General features: G+C 38.9%; 1 protein-coding gene across 2 annotated transcripts in view; it reads left to right on the forward strand.

The window, feature by feature from the left end:
- Positions 1 to 21,473, forward strand: part of ZBED1 (zinc finger BED-type containing 1) — a 156,883-nt gene that overhangs the window by 15,800 nt on the left and 119,610 nt on the right. The window lies entirely within an intron of this gene.

A 21,473-nucleotide genomic window follows, 5' to 3' on the forward strand; every position in this document is an offset into this window, starting at 1 on the left:
TTCTTTGGAATTCTTTCACCTTTAGCCATAGTTCTTTCCATGACTTAACACTAGGCTCTTTCACCTTTAGCCATAGTTCTTTCCATGACTTAACACTTGAAACTAAATAGGACTGGCCATGGTTAGTACTTGGAGACCGTCTAGGACAATTGGGGATAGTAAATTCTGCTCTTGCCCAGAATGTCCAATAAATGGCATCACCATGAGTCAGTTGTGACACTGTTAATGTCTATTATTGTATTACTGCTTGAGATAAAAGTTGCCTTGCGTTTCTGTATGAGCCCAGGCCCTCTATTCTGACGTTCCTGCAGTCTTGCAAGCCAGAAGACAAGCGGCTCATGAGCTTCTCCAGAAGGCTGTTCACTCACCTCCCGCAAAGCAACCTTCTCCGTGAAATGCTTTCACTTTTGAGAACATAGAGGAAAGTAGGCAAGCCTGACTGCCGGTCCAAAACCTTTTATTTACAGCAGTTAAAAAAACAGGAAAAGAAAACAATCCTTCAAATAGCTCCACAACTGATTAGAAAAAAACCTTTTCAGTATACTGAAGAAAAACAAGGGCTATCTGCCCCAACCCTTCCGCACACGCAAAATAATGTGTTTTCAAACCACTTTCACAACTGTTTGCAAGTGGATTTTGCCATTCCACACAGCTTCAAAGAGCACTGAAAGCAGTTTGAAAGTGCATTATTCTGCATGTGCGGAATGAGCCTTAGTTACCAAGTGACCAAAAAAGAGAGAGCTACCTCTCCTTCTTTCCTTTCTGCTTATCTGATCTTCATTATATCAGCACCAGGTGTTTTCACTCTAAGGAGATGGTCATTATCTCCATTCCAACTGGTGATGCTGCTTTGAGCTACAATGCAACCCTTGCATCCAGTTTCTGATACAGTCATTGCAAAAATCAGTCAAAAATATGGACTTTCATGTCTGTTCAAATGGAGCTTTCATAACAGGGTGAATTTGATTTAAATAATTTAAATCACTAGTCAGTAAGACAAGATTTACATCATAGTCTTCTACATAAGTAACATGATTTTTTTTTATTTGGGCCACCAGACCTTGCACGTGTACCTGATTTACCAGTAGGTAGAGGAACTTCATTAAAATATGCCCAAACTGGGTCTCTTTTATGGTCTGCTTCTATTATAGATTTTCTTCTCCAAAGAGACAATAATATGATAAACCTCAGGGTATACTCACAAAGATCCCAGGACTCCTGCAGTATTCAGCTCAAAAGATTTCACTTTCATTTTTGCTGCCAGCCTGTCCTTCCTCACATTTAGCTCCTTGTGCAGATCTATTCCACTCCAAACAATTTTCTGTTAAATGAACTTCTTGAAACTTAGCATTTGAGGTAAGGGAATGATTCTGTGTCCATAGATTTGCAGAGAAACAATGAGTTAAGATGTTTTTTTCAACTCGGTGGCCCACTCTGCACGGCCCCAGGGAGTGGCGAGGCATTGGTGTACATGACACCGGTGCACTCCTGCGGCTGTTTAGACACTTGTGTGCAGGCAGCCCGGAAGCTGCTGCAGCCCACAGCCATGTGTCTGCATGGAGGCGCGCCGCTTAAAAAATCCCTCTTACTTCCTCTTCCCTGTGTAGCTCCGTTGGGCCAAGGGGACACGCTTCCGTGGTCCTGGCAATGGTCTGGGGGTTGGGGGGCAGGAGGCTTGTCCCCTCAGCCCGATGGAACTATGCAAGAAAGAAGGGTACGTTGTTTTTTTTAAAAAAGCGGTGCACTGAAAATCAGCAATGTGCACCTGGTGCCATTTACTCGGCACCGGCTGCATGTTGCTGCTTTTCAAAAGACTCACTAAACTAGTGAGTCAGAAAAACACCATTGTGGGGGGAATAGACCTCTGCAGCTGCACTCCAGCAGTAGCAGCAGTGCGAATCCCTCCCCCACAACAGCATTTTTACTGGCAGCACACCGGTCTTTATGATCTGTGTAGAGTGGGCGTGTGTGTTTATTTTATAACATTTTTCCTTTGGAGAAGAAGAAGTTACATCTTCAGACACAAATTCATAGTTTTGAGAACTATAAAACAAGCAACTATGATAATATGTTCTAGACAAAAAAAATGCCCAAAGTAATGTTACAGAAACCTCTGGAAGAACATAACGCTGTGAATGGATTGATGGAATTCATTTATCAAAAAACGCAAACATTGAATGAATATACAGCTTCAGAGTACAGAAGTTAAAACTAATCCTTAATTTATGATGAATTACCTTTGGACTATAATATTTCTTAAATAGAAATCTATACATATATGGATATTTAGTCCAGAATCATTTTATTTAAAAAAAATCCACTTTAAATAAACAAATCTGATTTTAAAAAATCTGATTTTAAAAAATCTAATTAAATTTTTAAAAAATCTATTATTTTTATTTGACTCTATTCTGCTTTGTGATTTTTTTTTTACATATTGAGGTTTTTCCTTATCCAAATTAGAAATGGCTACTTGAATAACACAGATTTTACTGGCTGATGTGACGACTGTCAGGAGGCAGTTTAGACCTGTGTATTATTTGTCATGTGGTATAGGGTATGAACCCACTTGTGAGACTTGGTTTCATGTAGTTGGTACTATTGCAAATAGTCCTTTGTTGAGAACATATTGTGGGATTTGGTCATAATTTCTGCTGTGCCTCAAAGGAGGTACAAGATGGTGTTTTCAGGTAGTGTATCAGTTTTGAGACTAAAGGACTGTGAATGAATTTTGTCCTTCAATATACAAATCAGCATTTTGGCCATTTTTAAAAGTCTTCAGAATCTCATTAAAAGCCTAAAACTTCAGGTTTTTAAAAAAAGAACTTTCAATTTTTCAGTTGATTGTAGAGTGACACACTTAGACATGCTCTTCTGAACAGTTGTTTCAGTTTGACAAATCCTTATCATATCATTAGTTCTGACAGAAATGAAGATATTTTTCATCAATTATCTTTGCTAAGGACATTATCAAGGTTCTCCATATTGTCTAAGCATAGCTACTACACATGAACCTCCATGTTCAGGAATGTACTCTACATGGAATGGGATTGGTACAGATATAACACACTTGCCCTAGAGAACTCTTATAAAAAGACTGCTGCCATTCATGTTATTGCTGACATGGTGTAAATTTTCTTGTTTAACAACCATATAACGTGCAGATCAGCTGAACTCATTGGAAAAGCCTGCTGAATATTGTAGCACAGCAGTTTTAGTTATAGTGAGGTAAATCTTATAAAGGAACATGTTTGTAATTGTGTTTGACCTGTACTAGTTTTTTTTAATGTTTTGTGGTCCAATCATAAGTAGCTAAAGACTCTTAGAAAGTACATGATGGAATAGTGATATTAATCTGGTTTGAACAAGAGTGCAGCTTCCTGAATCTCAAATACATATAACCTCAAGCTGAAATTTTAAAACTCAAAGGCTTCTCTTGTTGCAACTTAACTTTATTCCATTGTAACTAAATAACCAGCTTCTGTTTCTTAAATGTTCCTATGCCTATATTATGCAATGTCTGTAATATTGTAAAATGAGTGACTTTCTCATCTCCATTTCCTGTTTGCTAGCCCAGCTAGGAAACTCTTCAAATCTGCTGCTAAATGGTCACCTTTCACTCTGCTAATTTCCTTTGCTGAAGGCACTAGGTTCCTCCTTAACATAGGACCCCTTGGGCCCATATGCCTCATACTGATTTATGGTCTGGGTTGAAGGTAATGGTTCCCAAATGGAAACTGAAAAGTAATTCACCATTCTTTCAGATTGGTTGTGAGGCCAAGTGGGAAGAGGTGGAAGAGAGTAGGAACTAGGCTCTGGGGAGATTCTTTGGCAAATTTGGTTTGCCTGTAGGGGTCATGAAATACCACCTATTGCTTAATAACATACACACAAAATACCAAACATAAAAAATAATTTAAAACTCATTCACTACTATCTGACATGACAATATTATTTCTTTATGCTGAGGAGGAAGAAAATGTGAAGGTACTTTGCAGCCTAGCACTTAAGAAGTTCAGTAAGCTTAGAAACTGATCCTACTTCAGAAATTTTAAGAACCACTGGACAAAGATTTTGTTCAGACGTGCATGGAGATAATGTAAGTGGACATGCTAAAAATTGAATTTGGGACATTCACACTGAGTTGTTGCCCTCATTCCCCAATTGTACATCCAAAGCTGTAAATTGTCCTCCGGTGATTGTGCTTCCAGTGCCTGCTTGTACTTTCTGCCTGTTCTTTTAGTTTTCTTTCTCAGTTGTTCAACTTGATCCCATCTCTTCTGGCAAACGTGTCTAAAAGTTCCTTTTCTGTCTCTTAAGCTTGCTCTCCTGACCAGACTCAATTATAGTACTAATGTATCACCCCATCTAGTTCTGTTTAAATCTGATGTTTATTGGGAGAGAAGGGATAATCTGTGAATTGACAGAATGAAGAGTTATACGCCCACTCCGCACGGGCCAACTACACCGGTGCAGGCTCGGTAAAAACACCAGTTGGGGGGAGCAATTCACATGGCTGCTGCCTCTGAAGCAAGGCAGCCCTGTCCTATTCCCCTCGTGCCCTCCGACAACCGAGGTGTTGCCATAGCCACAGGGGCATGTCCCCTTGTCCCTGCGGAGCTGCGCAGGGAAGAGAAGGTAAATTAAAAAAGAAAATGAGTGTGGCCTCCATGAGGCCCAATAGCTCTGAGGCCGCCCTCATGGAAGCATGCGACCCCAGGGTTGCGCCGGGGTCATTTATCCCAGTGTGCAGCCGCTTCACTGGCCCGTGCAGAGTGGACCATAGTGATGGTCAGTTTCAAAACATCATCCAAATATAGCAGGATAATCAATGTTAAGTTAATGTCACGTTGTTATGGGTCTGTTTAGAAGAATTTTTTTGGAGGGTGGGTAGCATGCATACAAGATGCTTAAAGGACAGACTGATCACTCAAGTGGGGGTTAAAACTTCCATGGGAGCTGTACTTGGCAAAACACTCAATTCTGCTGTTGTGTACCTTCCTTAATTTCAGTCCAGCTTTTAATGAAATCGCAAACTGTAGCATGTATGTTTTGAATCTCCTTTCCTAATGGGTTGAAGTTGACTTTACTCTCCCTACTTCTGACTCTCAAAACACCACCTTCCCCAAAGCCTGCCATCTTTCTCCTCTTTTGAACTGAAATTATGTATTATAGGACCTCATCCTTTCCCTAGATATATTCTTTTTGGTGCCACTGGAAAGTATTCCTGACCTTTAAAATTTTTGGTATCCAAAAAAAAAAAAAGTTACAGATGGTTGACAAGACATGTCTTAATGATTTAAAAGCTATTGTTGGTCTTTTCTGTTTTGTGTGATCTTATTTAATGCTTTAAGCTTAAATTATTTAATAAATCAAAAATTGTGACCGTAACAATTTTCTCTTAAGGTTTATTCCCCCTGCTATGTAGACCCACTCTCTGTCTGTTCATACTATAATACTCTGAAACACATGATCATTTGTTATGGGAAGCTACCTTTCAGAATCAAGGTCATGCACACAAGCTTTAACTTTCAGTTCAGTTCAACTATGCTAGTTTTTCCCAGAGTGTACAGTCATTTTCTAGTTCGTGCGATGTTGATTTTAGCCCAGCTTCTTAGACCACGTTGCACTATGTCTTTACTGCATCACTGTCTTGGGGTGGGGTGTACCTTTTAATGCATTTTAAAGGTCCTGCTCACAGCCAGCAACTTTCATTCTCTCCCATCTCCTTCCCACCCCCGTGCAGCTTCTGTTCCTCATGGTAACATCCATGGTTAAACACCCTCCCCCACAACCTGTGTGACATAGTGGTATTCCACTGTAGCAGCTCTTAGCTGGTCAGACAAGGGATTAGTTACAAAGCAGAGTGCAGGAGGACTCTGCTATACCCTTTTCAACAAACAGCACTAAGTAGAATTGTGACTTCATCCACCATGTGCTGGACCATCTTTGTTTTAGAGTGCTTCGCTTGGGTCCTAGTGCCTGCTTAACACAATTTCTTATTTATTATTTAAATTGAAAGCCGCCTCGAGCAGGACTCCGGTGAGGCAACACAGAAATCTCCTAAATAAAGTAAACCGCAACCACCTCTCAGATTAAAAAACACAGTGTTCCCTAGAAGGGGAAGACACAGTGAAATTGGCTTACGTCTGTCATGTAAACATGATACTAGCTTCTGTTTTGCTAGCAGAAATCCTGCTCAACATTTTTTCCACAATTGAAAAAATGAATTTCCAAAGAATGGTAACTCCCCTTCCCGTTTCCTAACATATATTCCCTTATTGGGTTGCCAGCTCTGGGTTTTGAAATACTTGAAGGTTTTGGAGTGGAACCTGAGGAGAAAGGGGTTTGTGGAGGGGCAAAACCGACATGGGGTATAACACTATACACTCCGCCATCTGAAACAGCCATTTTCTCCAGGGAGCTAATCTCTGTCAGTTGGCAATCAGTTCTATGTCTGGGAGATCTCCAGGCCCCACCTGGAAGCTGACAACTCCAATTCCCTATCATCATGTCCTCCCTTGCTATCTTACCAGGTTTTGTTTTGTCCAGACCCATCTACCCCACTCTGTTTCACACCTGTGCTGCCTTATCCAGGAGGTCATAAATCGTTAACCGCAGTCCTTGTTCATCCTTGAGAAAGTCTACCAAGTTCCCTGCTAAGAAAGAAAAATGGACATCAATGCTGTGAAGTCACAGATGACTTAAGGCAACCTTAGCAAATGGTTTTCAAGGCAAGTGAGAAGCAGAGGTGGTTTTCTCTGCAGAGTCTTCCTCAGAAATTTCCCATCCAAGTACCGACCCTGTTTTTCTTCTGAGATCTGATGAGATCAGGCTAAACCGGTAGACACTAGGACCCAAGTGGAGCATTCTAAAACAAAGATGGTCTGCCATGTGGTAGATGAAGTTACAATTCTATACTTAGTTCTTTTTGTTGAAAAGGGCAGAGCAGCTGTCTCTTTCACTCGCACACAAACACAGTTCCTGATTATTTGAGAGACTGGGAACTCCTGGTGTGGTTGGAAAGGGTATGACAAGATCCTGTTGACAGGAACATTGAATTTCAACCCAAAAGCATATCCAGCGATTAAGAACTGGGAAACTGAGTTGGGATGGGGAAGGGGGTGTGAGTTAAAGTCATCTCCCCCTTTCCTGTTTTCATTGGGATACCAGTAAGCCTGCACAGGTTTGATTAGTTTAGTTGTTTAAAAGTGGGGGCTGGGATTTTGAAAATGCAACCTTAGGTATAGAGAAGGTAAAACCCTTGGCCTGGGAACATCACATTCCATTATCCTGCTTTGTTGATAGAGTATGTCTTACGTCTGTCATGTCTCCACTCCAAAACCTTCAAGTATTTCAAAACCCAGAGTTGGCAACCCAATAAAGGAATATATGTTAGGAGAATTATTCTGCTCCTTGGTGTCAGCAAACTGCTTCTGCTTTTTTTTTTTTTTGTTTAGCTTGGCTTTTACATGGAAAAAAAGATAAACTGAAAGTACTTCCTCCTCAGTGACTGTGAACTGTTTTGGATCTAGACTACAGTGGGCACAATGTGTTCCTGCTCAGTGGAATGAAGTGCAGCTAAAATTTAGGAATCTTCTGTTGATAGTTTTTTTCCTTGTCAAAAGGCCAACTCACATGATGAGGCCTGGAGGCCCAAGTGGTTCAGCTGAGTGTATATTTCAGCCAGTGACAGCTTCTGCTGTGCGTTCCCTTATCAAAATGTGTCTGTTTTCTTAAATGTTTTGTGTATTATCAGAGTTCAAACGGTCATAAAACCAGTTTTTGTAAGTCTACATGAGATTCTGTAAGCCATTTATTGATGTAAAATCAATTTCTAGTAAAAATCGTTGGAGTGGGAAAGAAGAATTTGGTTTTTCACATTCAAATTTAAAGTGCTAGAAGATTAGGGAAATTCTTCTGTGTTGTACAAAACAGCCCAAACTCTTATTCTAAAAAAAATAGTTCAAGGGGCTGGAAACGGTAAAGAACAAATCACTCCAGAATTTGTGTTATTATAGTCTCTCAGGGTTGTTTTTTCTTTTTTTCTTTTTTACTGTTAAAGCTGTTTAGGTGATATTTATTTTTGAGCACTGAAGAGCAATAAGATGCTTGAGAAATTTGTGATAAGATGTTTCAGGAAATAATTCTTGCGAAGTACATGGTAGGTTTGTGGTTGTGTTTGGTTCAGATAAAATTGAATGACAATTTTAGTCTTCCATTGAGTAGTTATAACAGTGGGTTGAAAAACTGCTTTGAAACTTGAAGCTCTAGTGAATTAGGACCTATTATATGGTCGGTTATTATTTTGTGGATGGTTTTGTTTATAAATTCAAGAGGCGTTGCAGAGTTAAAAATGAGATGGAAGAATGACCACAAATAAGATTAAGAGCTCTTGAAGTATGTCTGTGTTTCATCTGGATAAGTGAATAGTAGTATCACTTGTATGCTTGGATGTTTGTGAGGTGGAATGGACCGAGGGGCTAGTGAATGCTACTCAATTCACCCTCCAAGGCTTCAAGGTGTCAAACAATTGTCCCGGGAGTCTGCCTAGCAATGTGCAACTCACCTGACCCGCACTGGATTTTCTCCCTGTCTCTGGTATGTTGCTGCCAACTGGTTGTTTTATGAATTAATTGCACAAAAGGGCAATATTCCTATGTTTATTTCCTGTGTTGCCATTCTGAAGCTGTACTTCATGCCTTTCTCTCTTGCTGCACAGTGACTGGTTACTACAAGGATGGCTTATGTCACTCTTGGGAAAACTGTGATTTAGCAATGACTTCTTCCTTTACCCTGGTGGTCATGTTAAACAACATGGTCAAGTGATGGAAGTCTTTATAAACAATCACTGGCATTCAAAATAATGTAAATAGTAAATAATGTAGTACAAGCAAAAAGTCTGAATACATACTCTCTGCACAGCAAAAGTTTGAACAAGGAACACAAAAAATTGGTGTAAATATGCATATCCCTGTTCCTTACTCCATACATGCTCCAGGTGATTGCATTGTAAGTCATGCTCTTAGAAGTTACAGAGTTCTAAAAGCTTTCAATTTTCTTGGAATCTTTGTCCAGGCAACTAGTCCTTTCCTGCTGCACTTGGTAATAGCGTCCATCAAAGTAGGGCTCATTTGTGATTGATCCTGAAAAGACTTGCCAAAATGGACCTTCTCCCTCCATGCTAAGGATTTAATCCCTTCCATTTCCCCATTCCTGCTGTAGTCAAAAATCCTGTCCTGACATTTCCAGGAAGATACAATCTAGTCTCTCTGTCTCTTCTAGGTATTAGATTCCATCTGAGGTGGAGCTGACCATTTCATTGTCTCTGGGCTTTTCCCCATGCTAGACTTACTCCTGATTTTCTTGGAAGTCAAGCCCCAAGCATTAGATATATGATCTTTTGCACGTCAGCCCTCCCTCACAGTTCTGGAGTTAGCTTACACCATATGAGTTGTAAATAATCAGGATTTTCTAGGGGGTATGTAGTTATTATTGGTGGTATCATTGCGGGGTGACATAGCGCCCACTTTTTATTTTGTCCACATTTTTATATTTATATATCAATATAACGGATATATCAATTTCTGAATTCTCAGTTTTCATTTTTAAAAAGTAAGTCACTATCTCTTCCTCACAAATATATGACTTTTTCCTTATATCTGTACCAGGGAGGGGGCTATAGACTTACTTTTAAAAAAAGGAAATCTGGGAACTCAGAGAACCTACTTGACCTTTCATTACAGCAGTATATTTTTTCATTACAGCAGTATATATTGGTATTTTAGTGCCCATTAAAAAAATGAAACCACTTGTCTTCAGGGCTGGATGGGCCGGGGGGAGGAGAGTGAGTGGTTTCATGTTGATCACAGTTCAGTCATTGAGAAGTGAGCTGGAGGTGCATGGAAATTGTTGGGCAAAGAAAGTCGACAGAAACATTACACATGAGAAAAAGGCCAACTCAAAATTGCCCCCCCCCCCCCCAAAAAAAAAGAGAGATTGCGGTAAAATAGAGTGTGGTCTTAAAAAATACAGAAAATTGTCTGGGGAAAATAAATTTGAAGTGAGAAGTGAAGGCTCAGAAATGTGTGCACAAATCAAAGATGAATGGAAACAGTGTGGGGCCGGAGCTGTTTAAAAAAAATGTGGAAAAGGCCTGTAGACAAGATGGTCATTAGTATTTCCAAAGCTTTGATGACTGATACTTCACTAATTTGGGGAACAAATTCCATCTCCTGTTGAATTCTGCCAGGAGAGAGAAAAAAACTTTTAAAACTGAACGGGGAGGTTGTGTCAAATCCAAGCCTTGAAATAAAAGGCATTTCTTCACTGTTGGACTTCGTTGTAAAGTGAAAATTCGGGTTGATCACTGCTGTAAGATAAACATTGTATGCTAGTATTAACAGCTAGTAGGCTGAAGTAAATGGGTGAATGTGATGGGTGACTTCAGCTTCTTTTACAGGCGCCTTGGGTCTGTACTTCAGTACAGTTCCTCTGTATGTGATGGAAGTTCTGTATGTTCAAGTTCTAAGAGAGCAGTGGGTTGTTGGCTTGCTGAAATATTGTGGCATTCTTTGTCTGGAGAGCAACTGGGACAAGAGGCTTGAAAGCTAGAGTTATGTATGCAAAAATATCATGTAGAAACTAGTGTTCCTTGCTAAGGGACTGATCCAGTGAACCATAAATGAAGAAAGTTCATGGAATACTTGTCATCTTCTCCCCTTCCCTTGTATAGCCTTGTAAACAAACAAACAAACAAACAAACTTTGGGCTCAATAAATCCTCAGGAACTGGAGAGGGGTGTAATATTCTCAAATGGACTGTTATGAGAATAGAACAAGAACTTGTACAAGTGTATGAGGGGATGACATAACCTGGAGAAAAAAAGTTCTGCTCCTTTGATGTGTGGAAATGACCTGGTGAAACTTTTCATGGCAAGGAAAGAAATAATATCATTGCTGTATAACATCACATTAAGATTCTGTTAAAGGGACAGGGTATTTTTTCCTCCAGGTTATGAGAAACACTAAATGTGGGTATTTCTGCTGATTATCTCTCATTACTCCAGTCCCTATGCTCTACTTCCACTGTGTTCCTGAAAGTCTTTTCAGGGGATAGGGAGCAGTTTTGTAAATGTCTGTTTATGCGTCGTTAGTTCTCTAGACTAATTGGTTGTGGATTGGATCAAATAGGCTTGAATTTGCTACAGAAACAGTTGAACTTAGAAAGAAATTTTAGCTTTGTTTTGAATATTTGGTAAGAATAGTTCTTGAAATTCTAGAAACTTAAATTTAATACACTTCTACTGGTGTAAAATATAATGGGAAACAAAAAAAATAGATACAGTCCTGTACCAAGGTTACATAAATTGTTGAACATGCTGATTTAATACAAACGGTGCACAAAATAGGGCATATAAAAGTAAGCAAAGTAAACAAGACTACGGTTAAAGCCAAAATATCAAAATGAAATGTATGTGTCAAAAGTGCTCAACCAGGAATAACCCAAAAGTCCAAAAATGGGATGAGCTCCCTGATATTGCCCTTTTCATGGTTAGCTTTTCCCACTTCATCAGCAGTTTAATTGATCTTGCCAATAAACCTTGGAGTCACTATCTCATTATCTGTCACAAAAGGCAATTGTCTAAAACCACAAGTATACAGAGATACATAATAAATATAAACAAATAAATATAATAAATAACATATCTAGATATAGATATGTTAAATAAACTGCATAAATATTACATAGAAAAAATACAAGGAATCATTAGTCACTTGCCATGTATAATATTCAGTATTCAGACTCTAGGAACTGACATCCTCCATTAGATTGAGTCATTCCATGCTTTTAAACTAAAGGCTTGGGTGTGAGTTCTAAAACTGCACATTAAATGGTGTAAAGTTAATGGATGGCAGCTGTCTGCTCCAAAAGGATTAACTGTTATGTTTTCCGGTTTGATACAGGTCCTGTAAAGACTCTTTAACTTTGGTATTTACAATTCAAAAAACAACAGCAGGTTTAAAAAGGATAGTACAGAATAACGGCAATCATAACTTCAAAGAAAAATTGTATAAAACAAGAAAAATGAATATCTATGTTCAATCCTTAAAGGGTTAAAGATTCTAACCTAAAAAAACCATTTAGCTTCTAATTGCATAAGTTTCTTTTTAATATCTACTTGGTTGGACACTTGTGCCCTGGGAATGTACAATACTTTTTATATCACTGTTTAATATATTACATCTCCCCTTTCTGCACAAACCCTTGAAAATATTTTGCAAACATTTTCAAAATGTTTTCAGAACCCCCTGTTTGTCTGCACTTACCTCCTTGAAAATGTTTCCTGGCCACCATTTTGTGGCTGTTCTGTTTTTTTTAAATAGATCTGTAGACCTGATGCTATGACACTTTAAAGCGTCAACTGATTTTCTAGGGTTCATATCTATGTAGCTATATATAGACAAGCTCCAAATTTAAAAAAAAACACCTGAAGAAAAAATGGCTAGAAAATGGCACTGATGAGAAAGTCTGGGATCTGCAGAGAGCACAGAAAATGTTTTAAAGAGATCCACACAGCAGGTGAAAACAGTTCCATAAAGGAAACACTTCCAGAAAATCGTTTTCAAAAAAGAATCGCTTGGGAACAGCGTGTGAACAAAACATTTTCAGGCAGGAAATGACATGTCTTGGGCTAAAAAACATGTGGAACTCCATGGAGGAAATAAAACCTCAAAACATTTTATTTGGTTTTTACAGAAAGGATCATTTTTCCCTTTGACTTAGTATGTAATAAAAAAAAAACAGGGAAAACTACAGTCTTTTTCCACAGTGGGAACCAAAGCAGCTTAATTAGTCTCCTCTCCTTTTTTTTTTTTATCCACACAACAACCCTGTGAAGTATTGTAGGCTGAAAGTATTCACTGGTTTAAAATCACCCATAACCAAATTGAAAATATAAATTATGAATATTAAAAAGACTAAATTTCATAAACAATGCATTTTATGAAAAAAATACTTTATTTCTTAAGATCTTTCAATTTAAATGTCAGCTATAGTATACAATTGAGCTATTTTTATTACTTTAGCTAATTCTTACAAACCAATACATTATTTACTGGAAAAATACATTCATACAGTATTGGCATTTTAAAACTGTTTGATTTTATTTCTTTTAAAAAGTAACCCAGATGGGATTGATGGGAATAGAAACCACATTGACACGTTCTCTCTACAGTGCCAACCATTATTGTATAGTAATGCTGTGGTGCAGCAGTTTAACATAAATTTTTACATTTTTTTAAAACATCCTTTTCCCTAGAGATTTCCTTTGTATAAAAATCTAATACAAATACATTTTTTTCCTACAAATTCAAATCTTTCTATACATTTTTTGGGGGGAAACAGTCTGCTTATCCTTGGATAGCTCCGCTGTGTAGAATTCTTGTTTTAATCTGGACTGTGGGCCCGAGAATCAAAGATATGAGTTAGGGTGTGGTCCCCATGGTGGTGCCTGTGGACAGAAGGGGGCTCTCTGACAACTTTCCTGCTTTTTGAAAGTAGGTGGAGCTTCTAGTAAGTACGGCTAATTGGCTAATGAAGATCTGATTAGCTGTGCAGATGTATTAAAAAGTTGCTTCCAAAGCAGCTGCTACAACAATACAAAAATCTTCTCCATGTGACTGAAGATAAACTAAGTGTATGCAAGAAAATATTTGTAAACAAGAGACTCATGTTAAAAAGCATCCTCTCAAACTTAACTTCCATCTGAAATACTGAAGAACTAGAGTTATGCATGACCACACTTGCTGCCATTTTGTGGTCCTGTGTCAGCCATTTTGTAGTGGTGCCCACGACTCTCTGGCAGAATACAAAAGTTGGCTGCAGCTTTAAAAAGACTGGGGACCCCTGATGTAAAGCAACATTAAATTTGTTTAATTATTAGACATACAATATTTGCTTCATTAATCCATTTGATGGTCATGTCTAGGTTCTAAGATCGGGCCAATTAAAAAACAACAACAACCCTGTCTGTAGGCGTATCCCTTTCTGTGGATAGCTTTGCAGTATTTGGTATCAGACAAATGTCTAACGAAGCTGTATCTTGACTCATTTTTTGAGCATTGAAAATAATTAAGGAACACTTATGGTGATGCCCAATTCAGAAGGGAAATGATTCCATTACTTTCAAGGGTCAAGGCCTTCAGCAATTTCTAATCACTATCTGCAGCCATCCCAAAATCATGTGATGTATTCCATTTCCAGAAAGTGTATCAAGCCTGTCTGGAAGCCACATTTGTGGGCGGCTATGAGTGTTGAGGGCATAGCCCTTTGCCTATGTTTAAAGGCCATTTTTTATTATTAGTGCTTCACATGCTTTGAAGGCTCAGTCCTTGTGAAATCTGGCAGAAAATACACTGTACTTATAGGGCCTCTTTATGTGAACTCAAATGTTTTGAAAACTTTTCAATTATAAACTGGATTTGGTCTGCATGTACAGCAGAAGGGTGGTGGAAATAAAATGCTGGGAATTCTGGTAGAATGGATTGTACCATATCTTTTGAATGCTCTCCTCATAAGTAAATTCCTGCAAATAGAAAACAATATATTAGAAACCCACTGTCCTGATTTTCTGCTTTCATGTATCTTTGAAATTCTGAGGGTTATTAAACATACGATCCTCATATCAGTTCTTTGAGGTGGTGCAGCCTGTTCTACCACATCATTCTAGGTTGTCACTGAGCATGTACAGAAACTGTTGATAAAAACAACTTGTTTACCAAATAGAGGAAATGTTGATCAAGCTCTGTTTAATTCCCCTCCACCCAAATCATGGAAGAAGAGCCCTGCCATTTTGTGGAAACATGGACAAGGACCCATGACATTTTGCCATACGCAACTTATAACCGTAAATTGCCATATTCAGTTTAAGATTCCCTTATCTTAATTGACTGTGCTTCGTTTTTCTTGGTACGATGCAGACTTAGTGTGACAATTGCTGGGGACTGCATGAAAGTACCAGAATAGGAATTACTGAAAGAAGCCTGCTGTTTCAAATAAGTATGGTAATTCACAGGGGACAGGGCTTTCAGCAGCTATTATCTGTGATAACTAAAAATGGAACCTTTTATCAGAAGCTGGATGTGGAACAGTGGGTGATGGCTATTTCTAGCATGTCCTGTTTGCAGGCATCCAGGTGAAATACTGGTCTAAATGGTCTGATCTGGCAAGGCAGTTCTAATCACTGGTTATCAACTAGAAATGTCTGCTTCTCTTTTTGTTTTCAGGAAGTGCGAGTACAGTCACTTCACCTGAAGGCATCTGCCTGAGTGCACCTGGCTGGGGGCCTGTGATGGATTTTCAAAGCAAAATCCACTCCTCCTCTACTGACGTATATAAGCCTGCTGCTTATATTGATTTGCATTGGCACCAGCCAGTCTGGTGATAGCAAATGGTGTCCTTGGAGTCCTTCCACTGAGGGCTCCACCAATCAGATCAAAGAGTAGCTGGACTTCAGTTTTTATCAGCTGACAAGAAGCAGTAGTTGGGATTTTGCTGGTGAAACTGGCTGGTAAGGGGTGAGATTGGGGAGAGGCTTTGGCATGGATCAGAAAGATCAGGCTGGTTATTTAGTCCCTGTTGGGTTTTAATACAATTCTGCTAACGCGCTGATGGGCTGCCCTGCGGAGGGAAAAACCGAGATAGAAACATCCCGGTATGTATGATCCCAGTTTTCCCCCAGAATATTTTGTCCATCTGGAGAATGCCTGTTACTTTTCTTTTAATCTGAATCTGGCATTATGAGTTCAATCGTTTAACTTTTTTCATGCCATTTCCAGACTTGGCTAAGCATGTGTGAAAACAGGATCTGTGTTTTTTTTATATACAGGGTTGGTGTTCTTGGTAGCAACAAACTCAAGGAAATTTCTTCCCTTTAGGTTAACCAGGAGATCTCAGGACCCTTCCTGGTTAAAAATTGGGCCTGCTGGAGGCAGCAAAAGATGTTTAAGGGGCAAGGGCAAATAGGTTAAGTTCAGTAGTCCCTGAAGTAAATTAATTTGGTTCAGAGGAGTCTGCTCCTCTTGCCACAATCTGGTCATCATCCCAGTTCATCTCAGGGTCATGGATGCCTCTGGCAGGAAAGGGAGAAGGACAATTGCAAAAATTGTGAGGAACTGTGCATGTGTGTGTGCTACAGTCTTCTCTGACTGTTGGGAAGAAGCTAAAGCAAGACTCCAGCCACACACTCTACGTTTTCATGTTTTCAAAGAGGTGTAGCGAGTGTTGTAAACATGCAAATGTAGTAGAGCAACTTTTTCCAGTTGACTGGATCTTATGAGTCTTGTTTTAGCCTCTTCACAACAGTCAGGACCCTTCCGCACAAGCAGAATAGTACAATTTCAATCCACTTTCACAATTGTTTGAAAATGGATTTTGCTATTTCACACAGTAAAATCCAGTTGCAAAGTACATTGAAAGTTGATTGAAAGTGCATTATTCTGCATGTGCAGAAGGGGCCTCTGAGAGGAGAAAACTACTGCAGACCAGTCTTGCATTCTCAAGTAGCTATAGACAGGGTAACCATTTTTGAGAAAGCTAAGAAAATTTCAGAAAGTAATATGATTACCCCCAGTAGTTTACTAATATCTATCCTGTTGAAATAAATTTTGATGGATGACCTTGGTTATCATCTGCAAGAATTGATTTGGCATCCTTTCTAATATTTGTCATTTGTTATAAGAACCAATAATAACAAATAATTCAACTGGATGCTCTGGCATGTAATCTATCGATCTTTTACTGATGGAAGAAAGAGAAAGTATTCTATTATTCAATTCTTCTTGTTACAGACAACTCATCCTACATTTTATTTTGTCTGCTAGGGCTCTCCTGTCTCTGTAGTACTCTTTTATAGGTTACATAGAGCTTTTGGGTGAAGAAGAAGGGTGGGAGGATTAATTTCTGCCAGTATAGGGTGCCTATTTAGTTACCTTTTTAGTGAAAAATTCTAAGAGTGGGTTACCTTATAAATTTCAGGCCTGATATGATCTGGAGCCTAATGTGTTCCAAGCACTAGTGAAAACCCTGTTCAGTGACTTTTAAGACACATAATATGTTTTGTTAGAATCTACTGTCCTCTAAAAACCAAAGTCAGTCTTCAAAAATAAAAAAGATATGTCTTATTTTATGAGGTATGGGTAGCACTAGCCTAATTAGTCCACAGACAGGTAATCTATTCTGCATATACCATGAAGATGAGACTTTTCAATTTAGGTTTCTTGAGATTTAAAAAGTGTCTCATTCTCGGAAACTAAATGGGTCTGATTATAAACAATGCTGGTTCTTATTTCAGAAAATATCATTTTTACCCAACAGTCTATCCTACATTCTTAGTTTTGTTGAATACTTAAGCTACAATTTATTCTAGTGAATTTTGCATCTGTATGTATCATACAGGAAATGCAGCTGCATAAATACTGAATGACTATAAATAAGGCTTTCACAGTCTCATGAGCAACACACAACAGACCTTTTCAAATAAACCAGTTATGGAAAACCTTGTTTACCTAAAAGGATCTTGTAGTAATGTTGCTTGTCTGAATGTGCCTGTGGGCCCACACTGGCTACTCTTAGATTTGATTTGAGTTTCGTCAGATCTCTGAAGCTAAATAAAGTTAAGCCTGGCAAGTATTAGATGGGAGACCTCTAAGGAATGCCAGGGTAATGAAACAGGATCAGGCACTGGCAAACCTCCGAGCATCTCTTGCCTTGAAAACTCTACCAAGGGTCAATATAAGTGAGACTAACCTGATGGCAAAGCAAAACCAAAACCACTTCTAGTGGCAGCAAGACTATCAAGCTAAATGCATCACATGATATGGTGCTGCAGTGAAGAAAACTCGGGTAAAACTGCTTTCCTTTTCTCCTCTGGTGATGCAAGTTGCAAGCTAGAAAGAGATGATATTACTTGATTCCTCATCATTACAGCAGTCTACCCTAGGGTGCTTTTGCTTGTGAGGCTGTCCCAATTCTTAGGTGACGTTTCAGAATGAACATCAGGCTGCTTGGAGAAAAGGAAGATGGCAAGAGACCTTCTCTCACTTTTTTGTCATGATCTCAGCCACTAAATCTGTGTGCTATTTCCCATACTGTTTTGTTCTAGAAGTAGTTTTTTTTAATTAGTCATGTTAGTTTATTAGTCAAGCAAATTTTAAAAAGGCAATTCATGTAAGACTAAACTAAATTCAAACTAATAAGTAATGCCCTAGCATTCCACAGCATTAAAAGTCAGCTTAACATAATTCTATATTACCTGCTATCTCAGGGCTATAGTACAGTTTATCTGGAAATATCTGTGTTTAAAATTTCAAGAGCTAGGGAAAAGCTATTTTGAGGAAGTGTTGTATGAAGTAAAAAAGTAGTGGTGGGGAAGGAGCTTATGTTTTGACCATTTGCTCAGCCCTGTCCCAGGCATACTTTTGCAAGTTTGATAATGGAGCAAATAGAAGCCATATTTTATCCTGTATTTCCTCTAGGAAGCTCTGAGCACAAGAATCTTTCATAGAACATCAGGTATGTGGAAGTTCTGAATGGGTGCCTGAAGAAGGTAATGAGATGGAGAGGCCCAACAAACTGATGCTTTATCCAGAGAAAACTAAGATGCTATCAGTAAATGGAGGTGCTACCCAAGAAAGACAGAGCCTGCCTGTCCTGGAAGGAGGTTAAAACAGCAGGTTCATAGCTAAGGCCCTTTCTGCACATGCAGAATAATGCACATTCAATCCACTTTCACAATTGTTTGACAGTGGATTTTGCTATTCTGCACAGTAAAATCCAGCTGCAAGGTGTATTGAAAGTGGATTGAAAGTGCATTATTCTGCATGTGCGAAAGGGGCTTTAGAGGTGCTGCTGGATCCTGGCCTACAGTGTGAGCAGCGGTTCTCAACCTGTGGATCACGACCCCTTTGGGGGTCGAACGACCTTTGAAATGGCTTAGAACCTTTCACAGGGGTCGCCTAAGACTCTCTGCATCAGTGTTCTCCATCTGTAAAATGGATAAATGTTAGGGTTGGGGGTCACCACAACATGAGGAACTGTATTAAACGGTCATGGCATTAGGAAGGTTGAGAACCACTGGAACTGATAAAAACTGGAACTGATAAAAAATGGAACTGATAAAAAACTGGAACTGATAAAAAATGTTATGTGCCATGGAGGCCAGAACCTCTAACTCAGTGGTTAGAGGTTCTGGCCTCCATAACATTTTTTATCAGTTCCAGTTGCTTTGCTAGCGAGGACCATTCCTCAAAAAGCGTTTCCTAGCCAAGGTGATCCATGGTGTCATCACATCCAATTTAGATTACTTAAGGTGCTTTACATGGGACTGCCTTTGAAAATGGTTTGGAAACTTCAGTTGGTTCAAAATGGGGTGGCCTGGCTACTGTCGGGTTGGTTACAGGGACAGTATCACCTCTGTGTTGAAAGATCTGCACTGGTTACCTATCTGTTTCCAGGCACAATTCAAAGGGCTGGTTTTTACCCAAAAGGCCCTAAATGGCTTAGGACCAAAATACCTGAAGGTCCATCTCCTTCTATGTTATCCAGTCCTTCAGTTAAGCTCTGATGGTCAAGCTCAGCTCTCTGTGTCTCCATGATGCCATCTTGCCTTTGGAATGCCCACCCCTTTTAGGCTTTCTTGGGGCCTACTTTACTTGTTTGTTTTTCAGACACCTGGCCTTTTTACTGAAGCTTCTTATAATTAGGTTTTTTTCCTTATCAGCTTTTTAATGATCTGCTTTTGTTTTATGGATCATTTTTATGCTGCTGTGTCCAATGGCTTACTTTTTAAATGGCTTTGAAAAAAATATTATGGCTTTTAATTATAAGCCAGCTTGAGCAACACTCAGAAGAGGTGGCATAGCAATATTCCAAACAAACAAATTAAAAGATTAACAAACTGCAGGTTGGGGTGTTGGTAAAAGCAATTGCTCCCTACAATAAAAGGGCTTGCTAGGGCAACACTGGCTAGTGTGATTTCTCAGTTATCTTTTTCTGCTGGTGGTTGATGGTGTAAAACAGCTAACCTTGGTCTGTGCTACAGTGAGTGTACACTGGGAAGTGATGCCAAAGAATGGGGACATGAAAAGCACACCATCAGGAATGGTTTCAGTTCTGTTGAGCAGCAATAAGCTGGTGTGAAACAAATCCTGCTATTGTGAACGTTATTGAAGGGAAGTGAGGAATTGTCTCTATCCCTAAAGAAGAATTAATTAAGGAACAATTAATGGAAACTTATAAAGAGTCTTATGGAGTTTACACAAAGGCATAGTCATTGGAATTAAGACGAATTAAAACAGGTCTAAAACAGACCTATTTTTCAGTTTACAGGATTAGCTGTTTTAGTGGCCACATTTTCTAATTATTGCTACTACAAAACCTAATCCCAGCATCTTCCCACTTTCTCCTAATTTTGTTAGAACAAAAATAAATAAATTAACATCAGAATAATATAATCATGGCTGCGATCACCAAAACAAAATGCTAAACTGTAGGGCCTATCCTAACTTCTCATAATTCTATTATTTCTTTACAAAGCTGCATTTAATTGAATTTCGGAGCCACTATAAAATGGTTATGGTTAAGAAATGAATTCATTCACTGTCACTGAATTTTGTAAAGTTTGCATACAAACTAAAACAATGATAAGAACTTTGTAATGACAAGAACTTCATGTGCAGTTATTTTCGTGTCATACAGCAAAACATTGATTCAAAATGATATATCTGCTTTGGTTTGGGTCCAGACTTGACTTGACTTGACTTGACACACAATCTTGACCTAATCTTCTGCTTGTTACAGCTTTTAGTTCCCATGGCTTTTGTCCACACAGGTTCAGCAGTCCCAAAGGGATTCATTCCTCCCTTTTTCATCAGTGAAGAAACTGGTCGATCCAGCCATTGTACTACAACTAAAAATTGTGGAGAGAAACTACAATAAAATCACTTTTAAAAATGCTAGGCATCACAACAAAAGGATTAGGCACTCTGGCACCTGGAATTTGTTTAGCCCTAAATTAAAATGGGCATAATTCATAGTTGAACAAAAAAACATGAACATTTCCTTTCTTATTTTTTAAAAAAACACCTGAAGTGTTTCCTTCAATTATGTTAATTGGAAAATATTTCGTGAGTCTCGGAGAATGGTATGCCATGGCCCAGAAACAATGTGGTTCAGGAGATGGGATAAGATGGAGACTGTGTGGAAAGTTGCCAATGAGACCTTTTGCTCCATTCCAGTGTTTTCCACTTTTTTAGAAACATGTAGCAGGGTCAAGGTTTTAAGAATGAGAGCCTGGATGTAGAGTTTAAGCTTGTGTTTAAATATTGAACACGCAGACACTTAATTGCTGGCAGCTGCACTCTGAAATATGAGCTATGTGAGTGAGCAGTAGATGCTCCTTTAACTGTGTGCAG

This window comes from Sphaerodactylus townsendi, linkage group LG04, assembly GCF_021028975.2.
Source record: "Sphaerodactylus townsendi isolate TG3544 linkage group LG04, MPM_Stown_v2.3, whole genome shotgun sequence".
In the NCBI taxonomy this organism is placed as follows: Eukaryota; Metazoa; Chordata; class Lepidosauria; order Squamata; family Sphaerodactylidae; genus Sphaerodactylus; species Sphaerodactylus townsendi.